General features: G+C 38.7%; 1 protein-coding gene across 6 annotated transcripts in view; it reads left to right on the forward strand.

The window, feature by feature from the left end:
* Positions 1-16,917, forward strand: part of CHL1 (cell adhesion molecule L1 like) — a 239,844-nt gene that overhangs the window by 18,056 nt on the left and 204,871 nt on the right. The window lies entirely within an intron of this gene.

Raw genomic sequence — 16,917 nt, forward strand, 5'->3', positions numbered from 1 at the left:
TGGAAGATGGAGAGAAGTGTCACAGATCCTGCTAATTGCTTTTATTGGGTAGCATGATCAACAGCATACTAGAGGGGAGGGATTTGTTACATTTAGTTACATTGAGTCCCTAGAGGGAATTTTAGAGTTGGTTTCACTTTTGACCATGCCAACATTATGTATCCAATAAAAATGTTCTTTTAGGAAACTTCAAGCCTCGGAGTTCTTATTTGTTTGGGTTCATTAGTCAGAACCTTGACAATGAGTTTCAATAAAAGATGTTGGTTGGTTTTGATATAATTATTGGCAGCAATTAGTACTTCTTAAATAGCTATCACTCTCCAACCCACAGCAGGCAGCCAAAGTTGTTTATACCACTAAGGTCAAATAGGTAGGCTATGCTGATGTGCTTGCAGTTGCAACTATTGGTTCTCTGATTTCACAATCAATCTTATTCCTGAAGTCTGGATTCATGCAAACTGTCACTCCCAGCCTCAAACATAGACTGCCTAAAAGAATGTACTAATGAAAACTCAAAAGCTTTAGCTGAGCTATTATCACCCTAGATGAATACTTTTTAAGGACAATGATGCATAGAACTCCTTGTGATTGTGAAGTCAAAATATGATTAAGTCCAAGTAACTCAGCAATATTTGCATCTTGTAATACAAATAATATGGGAGCATGGTGGCCTGGTGGTTAAGATGTGATCCTTGATGGGAAAGTTGGCAGTTTGAAATCCAAGCATCACATGACATGGTGAGTTCCTTTTCTTGCCCAGCTGCTGCTAATTTAGCAGTTGGAAAGCATGCAAATGCAAATAGATAAATAGGTACCACTTAGTGGGAAGATAACAGTGTTCCATGCACCTCGGTGTATAATCATGATAGCTACATCAGTACAGAAGTGCCTTTGGACAATACTAGCTCCCTTGGCTAGGAAACAGAGATGAGCACCACCCACTAGAGTTGGACATGAGTGGACAGGGGTAATCTTTACCGGTAAGCAAATAATTATCATGGTCACACTTACCACCACCACCATTACAAATAGAAGCATTTCAAGATTATGGATTTCTGTTTTAAGGAAATACTGTCCTACCCAGCAGAGTTTGAACTCCCATCTCCAATTTTAGCATTGCATTAATGTAATGAACAGTTCTCCACTTTGTTTGAATTAATTTCAGCTTGTTCTCACTCATCCAATTTATTATTTGGTTTTAGCAAGAATGTAACATTGATTTGATGCTTGGAATTTAATGGCAAGTAACAATGGAACTGGGTGCCATCAATATAATGATGACATCTCATTCTAAATCTCTAGATGTCCTAAAAAATTAGTTTCACATGGAAGTTAAACAGTTACATAAAGGGCAAAATGAATCATTATAAGTTACCATAAGTTAATAGACCATGGTCACTGAACCATCCCCCAATGCACTTTCTGGAAATGGCCCAGTAGGAGTAACCAGAACTATTGAAAATAACTGTTCCAGACAAATTGCTCAACAATATTAAAAGCTGCCAACAGATCTGGAATTGGTATCTATCTATCTATCTATCTATCTATCTATCTATCTATCTATCTATCTATCTATCTATCTACTTATTGTTTTTGTAAGGCTTCCTAATCATCAGTTAACACAAATTAGCAAATCATATTATTCAAGCCAGAAAGAGGTCATCCACCAATATAACCAAAATTATTTTAACATACCGGTAAGTATCTTGAAAAGACATCTGAGCCTGTTTGGTCCAGTGGGTAAGGTACCAGGCTAGAAAGCAGGAGATCATGAGTTCAAGTCCCATCTTAGCCATGAAAATCAACTGGGTGATTTTGGGCCAGTCATGGTCTCAGCTCAACCCACCTCATCGGGTTGCTGTTGTGGGAAAAATAGAAGGAGGAAGGAATATGTTTGCTGGCTTGAATTATTTGCAAAAATAATGAAAGCAGGATACAAATAAATAAAAATAAACTTGTAAAGATATGCCTTTTGAATCCATTTAGTCAGAAATAGAATATTATACTTAAGTCTGTTGTTACAGTGATTTTACAATAGGCATTTAATAATTGCCTCCTTAGGCATTTCACCCCAAGGTAGCATCAAACTCCTACCTTAATCAAGACATTATGGCTGATTTGAATATGCAGAAAGGACAAGGGTTAAATAGAGAAACAATTGTCCTGATTCCACCCACTGTGCCCACATACTCAAGATTTATAAGCTGAAGCCAATTCAAATAACAGGGCAGACAGGTCCCAGGCTATATCACTAACAACCTGCCCAACACTGGGATGCAAGTTAATTAAGAACTGATTGGTGTAATTCACTCCAATTTACATAAATATTCCACACCATAGAAAGCAAGACCAGACCAGTTTCTGCAAATCTTCTGCAGATAGAGAAGAAACTACTCTTTACTGTCTCTGTTGCCATTGAATAAATTCACGTTTAATCTGATTTCTTCTGAAATTTCCTCCATTCATATTCAAGCTATCATCTATTAATAAACCAGGAGCTGATTTAACTCTGAAGAAGTTTTGAATGGTACAAGATCTAAAATTTCCTATACTGAACTTTAAAAAAACCCATAAACCACCATTTTTGCAATATTTTCCTAATATACCCTTATTCCTCCCCTATTTTTTTGGATATTGCATATCGTGTAGTGGCTCAGTCTCAAAAATTATTCTTGCTGCATATCTAAACACCATTTGTTTTAGGAGCTCAATGAGCTGTGAGACATGTGAGAAAAACAGTCATTCTATCATAGAGGGTTTTTTTAAACAAAAAATCATGAAATATGCACCTAAAAATAAGAGATCAGCATAAAAATTATTGCTGGCGTCAGTACTTTAGTAAAAAGGTTACAACTAATATAGTGTTGATACATTCTCAGTTTAATTACCTGAAACCTCTTCCTGCATTTTTCTATGTATCACACATGTCTCTGGCTGATTTGAATAAATGTTGCATATTTATAAAACTCAGATCCATTGAATTTCCATGCATCAGCCATATGATGTTGTCATCCAATATTAATTATTCTTGGAAAGTAATTGAAAAGTCAATCAATAGTTCTTTTGCTTTGGCAAATACTGTCCACCCAACAGCCTGTATCTCCAGACTGTCCCACTTGTTAAATAAGGCACTTTTTAAAAAAAAATCTTGAGAAATTGAGAGATTGTCGGTTGTTGTGGGATTTCCATGTTCAGCAAGAGAATGGTGAAATTTCATGACAAATAATAGAATCAAATTTTTGAAGTGTTTACACTTGCCAACTTGTGCAATTTGGGAGAAATTTTTAAAGCTGTTACGGTACAAGCTTGTACGAAATTAATCCATGGCATAACGAAGTAGAGTTTGCATTAAACATTGGCAAAAATGGTCAATTGAAGATGCACACACACACACACAAAAACCATACAATAAAATATTGGAAATATTAACAAATCAGAGTTCTGTTCCAGAATATAATTGAATGATTAATCTGAGCAAAGTAGACTAAATTAGAGACATATATTGTTGTGCATTTTGCTTGGTAATTTATAGAAATAACTACTTATTTTCAAACACAAGTAATCACATATGTATGTAATGATAGACATGCAGAAAAGCCTCCATCTTGTTTTAGGTCTCTTTTGTGGACACTTTTTAATCAAATGGGATCCATTCTATGACTGCCTTAGTCAACCTGCCATCAGTTCCTCTTGCCATGTGACCAGCCCATTTCTGTTTTGATTCTTTTACTCTCTTGATGATATCATGTACTATGAATACTGTCCTCTAAATGTAGGTTGTCCAATGATGAACCTAGAATCATGGATCATGAAGTGAATAGTTGTTTTAATGGTGATTCCTCTGAATTGCAGGAGACATTGAAAGCAGGATGTTAATATCTTAAGGAATTCTATCTGTATTGTGAGAGACTTAAATAATCTTATTTAGAAATAACAGTACCAAAATGGCGAGAAAAGAAAATGTCTGTTTTTATTGCTGACTGAAAATCCTTATGTGTGAAACAGAAAAAAAATGAATTTATGATTTTGACAAATAGACAAGATAGATTATGGAAAGAAGAGAGTTGTGTTGTAACCATAGGGTAAGAAATAAATTTAGAATTCTGCTTATAACTGTGGTAAAGAAATCCTATGAAGGAACTTGATATGTTTAGCCTAAAGAAGACAAAGCTGAGAAAGATATAATAGCAGTCTTCTGACACATAAAGAGATGCTACCAGAAAGATGGTGTGGAACTATTCTTCAGACTACCTGAGGATTAAAAAAAGAAAAGAAATCCAGTGGGAGGAAGTTTCTAGTGAAAGATCTAAACTTGAAGTAAAATGAAATTTCCTAACTGTGAAAGCTGATTAACAGTGGAACAGCCTGTCTTCTGGATAGCAATAGCAAATAGTACCTAGACTTATACATCTCTTCATAGTGTTTTATAGCAGCCTCTGGGTGGTTTACAGTGTTATCAGATTGCTCCCCAACAATCATTTGGGATCCTCATTTTACTGACCTCAGAAGGATGGAAGGATGAGTCAACCTTGAGCCAGTCAAGATCGAACTCCTGGCAGTGGGCAGAGTTTGCATGCAATACTGCATTCTAACCACTGTACCACCAATGTTCTATCATTGGAAGTTTTCAAGAAAAGATAGGAAAGCTATTTGCCCAGGATGGTATAAGTATTCTTACATTAGTCAGGGGAGTGGACTAAAAGACTTCCCAGACCCATTTCAACACTATGATTCTATTATTTATATTTTACATAAACAATAATTTATATAATATTAAAATAATATTACGATTTATGAAAGTATGGAATGTTTTTTGCTAATGTGATTTTCCTCTTTTTTATTTAACTGGTCTCTTATTTTTTCCTTCTTTCTTTGTGAGTTGATTACAGTTTGGTGGAGTATTCTGAACCAAATAAAAGGCTGAATGCAGCCAATATGCTACAAATATGTTTTTAGAACATTTTTAATTCACACAAGAACAAGATCAGATTACAAAGCTGTGATTGTACATGCCTAAGTGCCTGAATGTAGGGAGGGCTCTAACAACAGGGGAATAAGTCAGAAAAGGCTGATCAGTGCTAAAATAATTTAATCAATATTTCCAATTATATTGCTACTGCATTACAATTGTTGCATTTTTTCTCTCACCTGGTTTACATTGATTAATCTGTGACCAGCCAAGAAAAAAGAAAGAAAAGAGGAAAGGGTCAAAGGAGGCAATTGGCCATATTTCAAATTGTTTTCTTGCCAAATACTTTGTGAGAACATTTCTTACTACTGGAAGGAAATATAGGTTCTCATACTCAGTTGATTCTGCTTTTAGTTTCATGTTCACTTAAAAATATTGTATTATCCTGATTATCATCTGTGGAATTTCATTATCCTTACTGTCTGGTTCTGTACAGCAAGTAAGCCAAATTTCTGCAGGTAGTAACTAGTGGTGGGATTAAAATATGTGAACAACCCATTCTCTGTGTGGATGCCATTTCCGGAAGTCCATTCTGGCCCTGGGCAACAAAAAATTAGCTACTGGTTCTGCCGAAGTGATGCAAACTGGCTGAATCCCACCACTGATTGTAACTTTATAAGACTACCTGTCCCAACCAAAGCTCTGAAGCGATTCAGTTTCTGTAACATCCCAGTAAGAGAGAAAAACCAAAAACCTGTGGGGGAATGTAGTCCTGATTTCCAGGATGGATGGTGTGTATTCCAGAGGAGCAAAAGACAGTGACATTTAGATAGTTTGGATGGGAGAAAGAGAATCAAGACAGCTCCTCCCTAAGAGTTCTCAGAATATAGGTTTAATGATGCAAGTGATTTGCTTTAGTTTGGCAAGTTTTTTGAGGAACAATAAAAGAAACTACGTAATCATAAGAACCTCAATGTGGGGTTTTGTTTTTGGTTTTTGGTTTCTGGAGCCTGGCAAAAGTAATCTGCATAATAACGCATCAGAGAGTTTTAATCTGCAATTATTAAGAAACATGTTAGCATGTTTAAAGGAAGAAGGGGGGAGGAGGGGGAGGGGAAGGGGTCTGGGAACTGTCACATTACCTCTGAAACTGATATTTCTTTGGTTTATTTCCAGCAAGCAGCATTTAGCTTGTACAGGCTTTGAAACTAATGATGTCTGGGGTATGGAAGCTTTTATGCACAGCAATATAGTTGTCTCCTTTATTATAGTGCAATAGAAAATATGAATTTTGCTATCCTGCCTCCCTTCAAGGTGGAAAGAGTTTAATGAACAATTCCAACCTGTATTTTAAGTTGCATATTAAGAGGGAAATCAAACAGAGGCCTCTGGTGAGCATTAGTCCATTATATGTCTGCTCTCTTGAGGAAGCAGAGACATTAAAAACTGCATGATGACTGACACACAACTAATGTTTAAGTTAGCCTCTAGTTCTAATATCATTGATGCTTAGCAGAGATTTGGAGCCAATTAGTCTGCTGAATAAGATATTTGGTCCATTGGGTAAGAATATGAAGGCCATTTATATACAATTGTAGATTAGGGTGTCAGGAATGTAGAGTACCACTTATGAATTTGATGATCTGTGTCATCCTGATATTAGATTAATAATAGAGCTGTTACACAAGTTAGCAAAAATAGTGATATAAGATACCATTTCCACATAATTTATATTGAAGGAGTTGAAGTCCATTTTGCTAAGATACAGTTCCTTCTACCTTCAGTGTTGCTTGTTGATGTTTGTTGCAGATATGCATTACATAGATATGAGTCACATTTGTGGACAATATTTCTATAGGATTTTCCATTTTTATTCTCTGCCAAGGATAAGAGTGCTTCCCACCTAGGAAGAAGTGGGAGGTAGGGAATCTGATACTCTTAAATTATAAGACTGATACTTTTTGATGTTGGAAAATCTTGATTAGACAATGCTCCCAAATAGTAAGTTCTGGAGATAGGGCAGCTTGGTGATAAATGACTTAAGGATCTGGTTGATTTTAAGTCTCTTACTCTCCATGCTTTCCACTGGAAACTTTTAAGGAAGAAGTCAGCAGCATGTAAATTGAATAACCCAACTTCATGAATTGCATGATAAAACAATGTGTTAATCTTTACTTCTGTCATGCTCTACTTGTTCAGAATGTTTCAATTGTTGGCTTCCAAAGTGTCCTCTTTTTTACATTTTCTTTACATACTTTCCTGACCTTATAGAAAGTCCTTTGGAATTCAGAATCTTTGGGTGACAAGGCACTTTGTTTAAACTTAAAGGTAAAAGGTAAAGGTTCCCCTGCACATGTGTGCTAGTTGTTTCCAACTCTAAGGGCCGGTGCTCATCTCTGTTTCAAAGCCGAAGAGCCAGCGCTTGCCCAAGGACATCTCCGTGGTCATGTGGCCGGTATGACTAGATGCCAACGCGAACTACATTAGCCCTTTTCCTATCATCTGGTAGTTCCACACTGCTCCAGGATCTTTCAAAGATATGGTTCAGTGCTTCTGAGATTACATCTGCCAGCTTTTTTGGTGCCTTGGGTTGTAAACCATCTGGTCCTGGCAATTTGAACTTGTCTTACCATTTTCTTGATTAGTTTGACTTTGTATTCCTAGGTAAAGGTAAATGTTCCCCTGCACATGTGTGCTAGTCGTTTCCGACTCTAGGGGCCGGTGCTCATCGCCGTTTCAAAGCCGAAGAGCCAGCGCTTGTCCAAGGACATCTCTGTGGTCATGTGGCTGGCATGACTAGATGCCAAAGGCGCATGGAACGCAGTTACTTTCCCACTGTAGTGGTCCCTATTTTTCTACTTGCATTTTTACTGCTAGGTTGGCAGAAGCTGGGACAAGTAACAGGCACTCGCTCTGTTATGCGGCACTCGGGATTTGACCTGCCAAACTACTGACCATCTGACCAACAAGCTCAGCATCTTAACCCACTGAGCTTAGGATATGTCTTTAACAACTTAGGATATGTCTTTAACAAAGGAACTGAAAGATTTTTCCCACTTGCTGCTAATTGCAGCCCAAATATTTCTGGTGACTCTCTCTCTCTTTTTAATGTGTTTCACATGATGTCTGATCCCTGAGCCATAAGTTAGCAACTTTACAGTCAATGGGTAGCATTCAAATTTGATAAATAAATATAATAAACTTTAAGACTGATGATGATTGTGACGATGATAAAAATTAAATTCATATACCATCCCATTCCAATTTGGGCTGGGAGATAATTTGTCCTTATCATTTTGTTCTAGATACAATCTGATGTGCTAGTATAGCAGTCAGATAACACCTAGGGGCTGGGGTCAGCATGACACCCAATAGCCAGTTGTTTATTTGTTATATTTATCCACTACTCCCAGTGACTCTGGGCAATTAGGCTAATGAAGGCACATCTTTTCCTCCAACCCCTGGTAATATCTTCCAGAATCATTCCGTTTTGAGCAGAATGGGAGAGTCTGGTCCTTCCAAACTGGCTTTTCCTCTGTACTCTCTAACCAGCAGTAGCAGTTAGTGCATAGTAAAGCAGACTGGAAAGAAAGAGCGAACGAGCAAGGGCTAGCAATCTATGTGCCATCTCTTGGCATAATTCTTCCCATGCATGCCAATTATTGTTCAGGGATTTGGGGGCTGCTCTATTGGAAGAGCACTACCTTTCCATCCAAAACAGCTTGACAACTGATATTGGATCTGGATTTAGAGGTATTTCAGTTGACCAGCAAATATCCCCACCATCCCCAATAACTGATATGCATTGGCACCTTTGCTCCTGGTTTCAGGAATATTTTTAAACTCTGGCACCATGTTGATGATCTTAACCATAGGCACATTTTGTTAATAAACAAATAAGCTCCCAAATAAACTCTTGCAGAAAAATAAAGTAAGTTTTGACAGGTAACTAAAGCCATATATCTAGCTCAAAACTCCCCTTTTCCATGGCCGTCACTTCAGTTCCATATATTGGGGAATATTTTTTTTATGGGCCAAGGCTGCTTGAAAAGAGAAAAGTGAAACAAAGCCAGATAAATCCATCATTCCTTTCCCCCGACTTCCCTTGCTTATTGTAAACAGCAACGGTTTCTACTGGTAGCAGCAGCCTTCTGAATCAGAAATGGGGCTGCCAATTTTATGCCAGTGTATTTGTCTGTAGATAAGCGGGTAATACTCAGCTGAGGGAAGTAAAATCACATTACAAAAATATATATTTCACATTTATAGTCTGTGCAGATTAACAAAGAATGAGATCACTCTGGAGAACTAGAAAATCACTGATTATTGATAGATGTAGAGATGATAGGGATAGAGATATACAGAGATGATAGAGACAGGTGGAATTGATAGCAAGGAAAGAGAAAGATATAGAGAAAGAGAGATAGAGATGATAGAGATTGAAGAGACAGATGACAGAGGAGATGATATGGAGATGATAAAGATACCAAAGATAGGACAGATAAAGATGATAGAGACCAACTACTTATTTTTCAGTTCTCCAGAGTATACACTATTTCTGCACTGTAAATTCATATTTTTAGACTATTTATTCACCATGAGAACCAAATTTGATTATCTTTAAGCACTTCCTATTATTTCTTTGTAGCAGTCAGTGATGTGAAATGGGATAGAGAAAATCAGGAATGGTAGTTAACCGGTTTCTCCAATAATCCTCTGAGACCAGTGATGATGAGTCATTGTAATGTACAAACCAAGACTATGACAGGAAACCCATAGTTTAAATTTCAGTTTATATATATATGGACAAACCATTGACCACCCATCTCTGGGGCAAACAGGAAAATGAAAGATTCTAGCCACATACCTACGGAGACATCGGTGTGGCAGACAGCTATGGGGAACAGAAATATGGAAGCGCAGACTGGACCTGTTACAAGATCAAAGAGGAAACAACAGACCAGTGCAGCCAACATGATCAACACAGCAGATAGACTACCAACCGACACAATCACCCCACATACGGACGGTGCATCTAGACATGACAGTGGAGGGAGTGATCTGGTGGCAATGCCTGACAGCCACATTTTGTGGGACAAGCAGGCGAAGCAGGTGGACGGAACGGTAAAATTGGATTGATGTCGGCCAGTGCAGCCAAATCAGGATTAATAAAATTAATTACAGGAGGGCGGGGAGCAGATAGACCTACATCGCAGTGTGTGTGTGTGTGTGTGTGTGTGTGTGTGTGTGTGTGTATACCTTCAATTCTACGTGGGGAAAAACCCGAATGACCAAAGATCTACATATATCCAAAAATTTATGCAAAATAATGATTGTCGCAGTTGCGACTACCGCCTGTGGACGGCCTGAGTTTGGGCTGATACAGGCAAGAAAAGATTTGGCCCGTATTTGGGCTGGCAAATACACACACACACACACACACACACACACAATGTACTTTATTTAATAGTAGGATGTCTTATCTTGTGTTCCCTTTATTTTTTTGAGCAGTATGTGGATAGATAGATAGATAGATAGATAGATAGATAGATAGATAGATAGATAGATAGATCATATACATATACATATACATATACATATACATATACATATACTGCTCAAAAAATAAAGGGAACACAAGATAAGATATCCTACTATTAAATACAGTACATTGTGTATATATATGATTGTGGCACCAGGTTTTCTAAAAAAATAATAATTCACGCATAAGCATAAAAGGAGCCTGCTAGGATTCAATTAAGAAGAATGTTTTTCCCTTTGATAGTGAGAGGTAGTTCTTGTTTCCTCTACTCTAAATTAATAATTGCTTTATTTGTTGTTCATATAATGTAATATACTTTTGACAATTAAATGGGGAAAAAAGTGTTCTTTTCAAGACAAAGATCCAAGACATGAATAGACTCTCGAGGGATCTCATTAAATTGCTTGCTCCCTAATAGTGTCTAGCGCAACAGCAGCTCCTTCCATAATCCCTCACAGTGTATTTCTCAGTTAGGTTAGTTTACGCAAAATTAATAGTCTAATTTTGCAAGCAACTAGTGCAAAGAATATTGATTTCTTTTTTTCCCCCCTGCATAAGCCTCATTTCATTTCAAGGTAGCTTTAAATTCTCAGTGCTCGTCAGAACGCCTGACACAACTTGTGTTCTGCCAAAGATCAGGTCTGGTTTATGTACTGTTTTCTTATGTTCTTATATTTGGGCATATATACCCAAAAGCACACATTTTCTTATCTTCTTGCTGGAGTTATTCAGAACAGAACAGCTCACAACTTACTGCTTCCTTAGGCTTTTGCAGCTTCAACTATAGCTCTTGTTTCTGAGTCAAGCATTAGTGTGGATGTTTCTTTCAAAAAACTTCTCTTTCAATGTTGGATTTAACCAAGGAAAGGAAATAAGGAGGTCAAAGTCTACCAGACTGGGATGGGATTATAAAAAAAGTTATTTAAAGATATATGTTTTATATGTTATGCCTGAGAACAATGGAAATCCATGTCATTTATTATTTTATACTTGAGATTGGCATATTTTAGGATTTAGGAGTAACATGAACCTAAGGATTCTCAGGTAGCCTCTACCTCTGGTTTGGGCAGAGCTATAAATGATAGAATTCAAACAGCAGAATGATTGCAAGGGAGTAATATTTAATATATAGCAACAAATTATATCTACTTTTAATTGCTTCTGGATGGTTTGGTTATTCCATCATTACTTAAAATGGATTTTAATTTGGTTTCCTTGGAAATGTTTGTATCTGCAATACCAACTCATGGAATTCATAGGCATCCTTGTCTACTGGATTAATTGTAAATATTATATTGCATGGGTGTCAAACTCTCCACGTCACATGACATGTTGTGACATATCACGACTTTTTTTGCATTGCTGGAGCTGGAGTGGGCATGGCCTCTGTATGATGCAACCAGCCCACAGGCCAGCAGTTTGACATCCCTGTTATTTATTTATTTATTTATTTATTTATTTGTTTTTATAAACCGCCCTTCTCCCGAGGGACTCAGGGCGGTGTACAGAATAAGATAGGCATACAGAATGAACCGTAGTGAAAAACAAACAATAGTAAAATACAAATTGGGACCCCAATAAGAGCTATCAGGCCAGGCCGGACTGCTGGAACAGGTAAGTTTTTAATTCGCGCCGGAAGGTGCGGAGGTCGGGGGCCATCCGGATTTCGGTTGGCAAGCTGTTCCAGAGGGCTGGCGCACCCACTGAGAATGCCCTCCCCCTGGGGGCCACCAGCCGACATTCCTTGAGCGGTGGCACCCTGAGGAGGCCCTCTCTGTGGGAGCGCACAGGACGGTGGGGCGTTGACATTGGCAGAAGGTGCTCCCGCAGGTAGTCCGGACCCATGCCATGTAGGGCTTTGTATGTCATTGTCAGCACCTTGAACTTCACACGGAAGGCAACTGGAAGCCAGTGCAGCGCACGGAGGAGAGGTGTGATATGGGAGTATCGGGAGGCTCCCAAGAGTGTCCGCGCCGCTGCACTTTGCACCAGTTGAAGCTTCCGAGTGGATCTCAAGGGCAGCCCCAAGTAGAGAGCGTTACAGTAGTCTAGGCGAGAGGTCACAAGAGCATGGGTGACTGTACGTAAGGCATCCAGGTCCAGATAAGGCCGTAATTGGCGAACTAGTCGAACCCGGGAGAAGGCCCCCTTGGTCACAGCTCCTATGTGATCTTCCAGGGAGAGCTGCGAGTCAAGGAGGACACCCAGGTTGCGGGCCCTATCAACAGGGGGTAGTAACTCGTCCCCGATGTTAAGGGATGGGATGTTCTGAGTATCCTGGCTAGCCGGTACGTACAGCCATTCAGTCTTGTCCGGGTTCAGTTGAAGCCTGTTCCTCCCCATCCATTCCCGGACCGCTTTCAGGCAGCGGGACATCACGTCGAGGGCATCACTGATGTTGTTTGGAGTTGAGATGAAAAGCTGGGTGTCATCAGCATACTGATGGTACCCTACTCCAAAGCTGCGAATGATCTCGCCCAGCGGTTTCATGTAGATGTTGAACAGGAGAGGCGAGAGGACCGACCCCTGAGGTACTCCGCAAGCGAGAGGCCTCGGGGTCGACCTCTGTCCTCCTGCCAACACCGACTGCGAGCGACCCTGGAGAAAGGAGGAGAACCAGCGCAGAACCGTGCCTCCCACTCCCAGTCCCCTGAGGCGTCGCAGCAAGATACCATGGTCGATGGTATCGAAAGCCGCCGAGAGGTCTAATAAGACTAGGACAGAGGAATGGCCCCTGTCCCGGGCTCTCCAGAGATCATTTATCAGAGCGACCAATGCCGTCTCCGTGCTGTACCCCGGCCTGAAGCCCGATTGGTACGGGTCTAGATAAACCGCTTCGTCCAGGATCTGAGGGAGTTGGTGCGCCACCACGCTCTCAACAACCTTCGCAAGGAAGCGAAGATTGGAGACTGGACGAAAGTTATTCAATGAGGATGGGTCCAAGGTGGGCTTCTTGAGGAGAGGTCTCACCACCGCCTCCTTCAAGGCGGTGGGGAAGTGACCCTCACTCAGAGAAGCGGAGATGACCGCCAGGAACCAGCCTCGTGTCCCCTCTCGAGCTGCATATGCCAGCCAGGAAGGGCACGGGTCCAGTGCGTATGAAACAAGAATCTTTTTTTTATTACAAATTTTATTATTTAAAACTTTGGACAAGGTGTTAACAGTCTGACATTCCTTCTTGTCTTACATCATTTTTTGTTTTATATACATATCATTTATATACAGTACAATTATACAATATTCAATCTTATCGACCACCTTATTCTAGTAATATGTGAAATCAGTATCTTGTGTATCTCTATTGAGACCTTCCTTTCTGTTCCCACCATAGGTAAAACTTATTCCAAATTTTGTAATAATCTGATTGATCTTTATTTTTTATTTCCAAAGTTAACTTGTCCATTTCTGCACACGCCCATATTTTATTTATCACTTCACTCTCATCACGTATTTCACTATTTTTCAAATTCTGGGCGAACGTCATTCTTGCTGCTGTGATGATGTGTATCATTATATATAACTCTTCTTTAGTATGCTTCTCTGTTGTTATGCCAAGCAGGAAAAATTCTGGTCTGTAATCTACTCTCCGTCCTGATATTTCTTCTAGCCATATCCATATCCTTTGCCAAAGCTTTTGGGTCTTATTACAGGACCACCAAACGTGAAAATAAGTGCCTAATTCTTCGGAACATTTTCAGCAGCTAGGGGATATTGTTTTGTACATTTTGGCTAATCATGCTGGAGGGAGATGCCACCAGTAAAACATCTTATATAAATTTTCTTTGTGAGCTGAGGCCAGCGTTATCTTTTTATTTCTCTCCCAAAAAGTTTGCCTTATATCAAGATCGATACCATGTCCCAAATTTTTAGGCCATGTCAGCATTGATTTGTTCCTCAATCATTTTATACCCCAATAGCAGTCTATACAATTTCCTTATTTGTTTCTCATCTGGCCCCAATAAGATTTTATCCAATGCAGTTTCTTGAATATTTATCCCCCACTCTTTCTTATCTTTCCCATATCATGTTTGTATCTGTAAGTAAGCCCACCATTCCAATTTTATCCCTTGTTCTGGTTCCTGTCTGGATTTCAGTTCTACCATATCATTCATAATATCTTTATACGTAGTGCTATTTTCCAAATTGAACAAATTTGGGTAAACTGTCGCCTCTATGGTAGACAACCAGACTTGTACTTTAATGTAATTTTGTTTTCTAATTTTATTCCAAATTTTGAACAGTGCTTGTCTAATCTGATGGTTTTGAAAATGTTGATATAGCCCTTGTGAAACAAAAATCTTAGCTCTGTCTTTTCAGGACTATTTCTATTCCATATTTCATTATAAAAAAAATAGAAAGAGGTTTACAAAATTGGAAAGCAGAAAAATAGTACATTTTAAGACACATTGCAAGTTAATTGCTGGGTAGCAACAGAAATAATAATAAAGTATGTCTGAAATGTGTTAGTGTTGAAGTCTGCTGGGGTAACAAACAGATATGTTGCCGCCAACCAGCAAATTGCAGATTGCAACACAGAAAGTGGAATCTCCCCTGAAGTTCCTGCTGTTATCATCAAAACCATCAGTTCAGATAATCTGGTTTTGGGGTGTTGAATAGTTTGCATTTAAATACTAGGATCTGGCTCAGTCATGAATCTCAGGTAGTAGACATCTTTTAGAAAGAGATCATTTGCATGGATTAGGAGTCAATTTGTCCCCAGTGTCTCTGCATACTGCCCTAAATGCAGCTTCTAGATGTCCCATGGGTGATTCCACATATAGTGCACTGTTATAATCTAATATTGAGATTAGCAGTGCATGAATGATGGGGGCCAACCTATCCTCATTCATTAATCAGACAAAGAGCTGTGCTTGATTCTAAGTCAATAAAAATACAGCTTCTCTTCAGACCACTTACGTGAATATCCCCGAAAGAACAAGGGATGGGACCAAGGGACTAAAGTAGTATGGCCACTATTATTCTCTACCCCCAGGCATTTAGATAAATGTCTACATAGAGCCTGTGAAATACAAATGGAAGTTTCAGGGAAAGGGGGAACAGCATCTGCATTGTTTTCTGAGCAATGATATGAGCAATCCAGCGTGACAATCTTAATGTCAGATGGAAACTCCCTTTAGATTTTGCTCATCAAAATATTAAATTGCTTACAGAAATACAGTTAAGCATCTGAAAATGATAGGAGGGAAAAATGGATTGCTGGTATGATGCTGTCTCCTTGACAGATTGCTGCAATATAATGTGATGCAGCAGAAAAAGAGAATCTCAGTTTCTGAATAGGCTAAATAATTTCAGCTGTTTAACACAGGAGTAGCAAGCCAAGAAAACCTAGTAAAATAACCAAGTATGTGATAGAGCCTAGACAATAGCCCAAACCATAGCCCATCTGGTCTCCAACAACTGCCACGTGGTTTTATGTCATATTAAACAGGATCAATTTTGGAAACAGAACAAGGAAAAGCTACATAAAATCGGTTTTTATTCCTAGTGCTCTCAGAGTAGCAATTGTTCAGAACTGCAGGAAAGACGCTGAAATAAATTATCATTCATCTCTTTTTGGAATGATGTTGAAACTGCTTTTGGAACTGGACCCAAACTAGCTCTGTCATTATAACCAAGCTAGGAGGTTTGTATATCATATGGATGATACTTGCCATTTTGGCTCTATCTGTCTGGATGTATTCCAACAATCTGCAATAAAGATAAAGGCTTCTTTGTAAAGTTAGCTTCCTTTCACAAACTCTTTTGTTACCTTTACTTAAAGCACATTGTTTTCAGTGAAAATGAAACTAATCCAATTTCTTTATATAATGGTTGAAATAAATGAAAAGGGACTTGTTTTACTTGACAGTAACAGTAGTTAGACCACTTAGACCAGGGGTGTCAAACTTGCCACATACCATGACGTGTTGTGACAGATCGTGACTTTTTTCCCATTGCTGGAGCTGAGGTGGGCGCAGTTTTGGCATGACGCATCTGGCTTGCGGGCCGGCAGTTTGACACCCTTGACTTAGACCAAGTAAAATATTTTACTATAATTCAAAATATTATGCTATTATGCCTCATGTACTTGTGTCAGTTAATGCAGGCACATAATTAATGGTACAGTATTTGTGTCATGAAGTTATAATGCACATTTTGTCATTTGTTATCTTGTACCTTAATCCATACAGTAGATACCGACAAGTAGAAATTCTCAATTCCTTTACACAGTATTTTCAAAAGACTTAAATTTTGATAATGATAAGTCGGAATGGTTTGCCAGGTTTTTAAATGGTGTATTTTTAAATTCATGGTAATTGTGACAGAAATATCAAGAAATGATATTAGTAATAGAAATAAAGCAATAAGAGTAGGGAAAACAAAACAAAAGAGAGACGCATTTCACTAGAATAATTTGGTGTAGTTGTTTACCCATTAATTATGAACGTTTAAAACAGAGCTGTAT

Source organism: Vipera ursinii, assembly GCF_947247035.1.
Source record: "Vipera ursinii genome assembly, chromosome: 2".
Lineage (NCBI taxonomy): Eukaryota > Metazoa > Chordata > Lepidosauria > Squamata > Viperidae > Vipera > Vipera ursinii.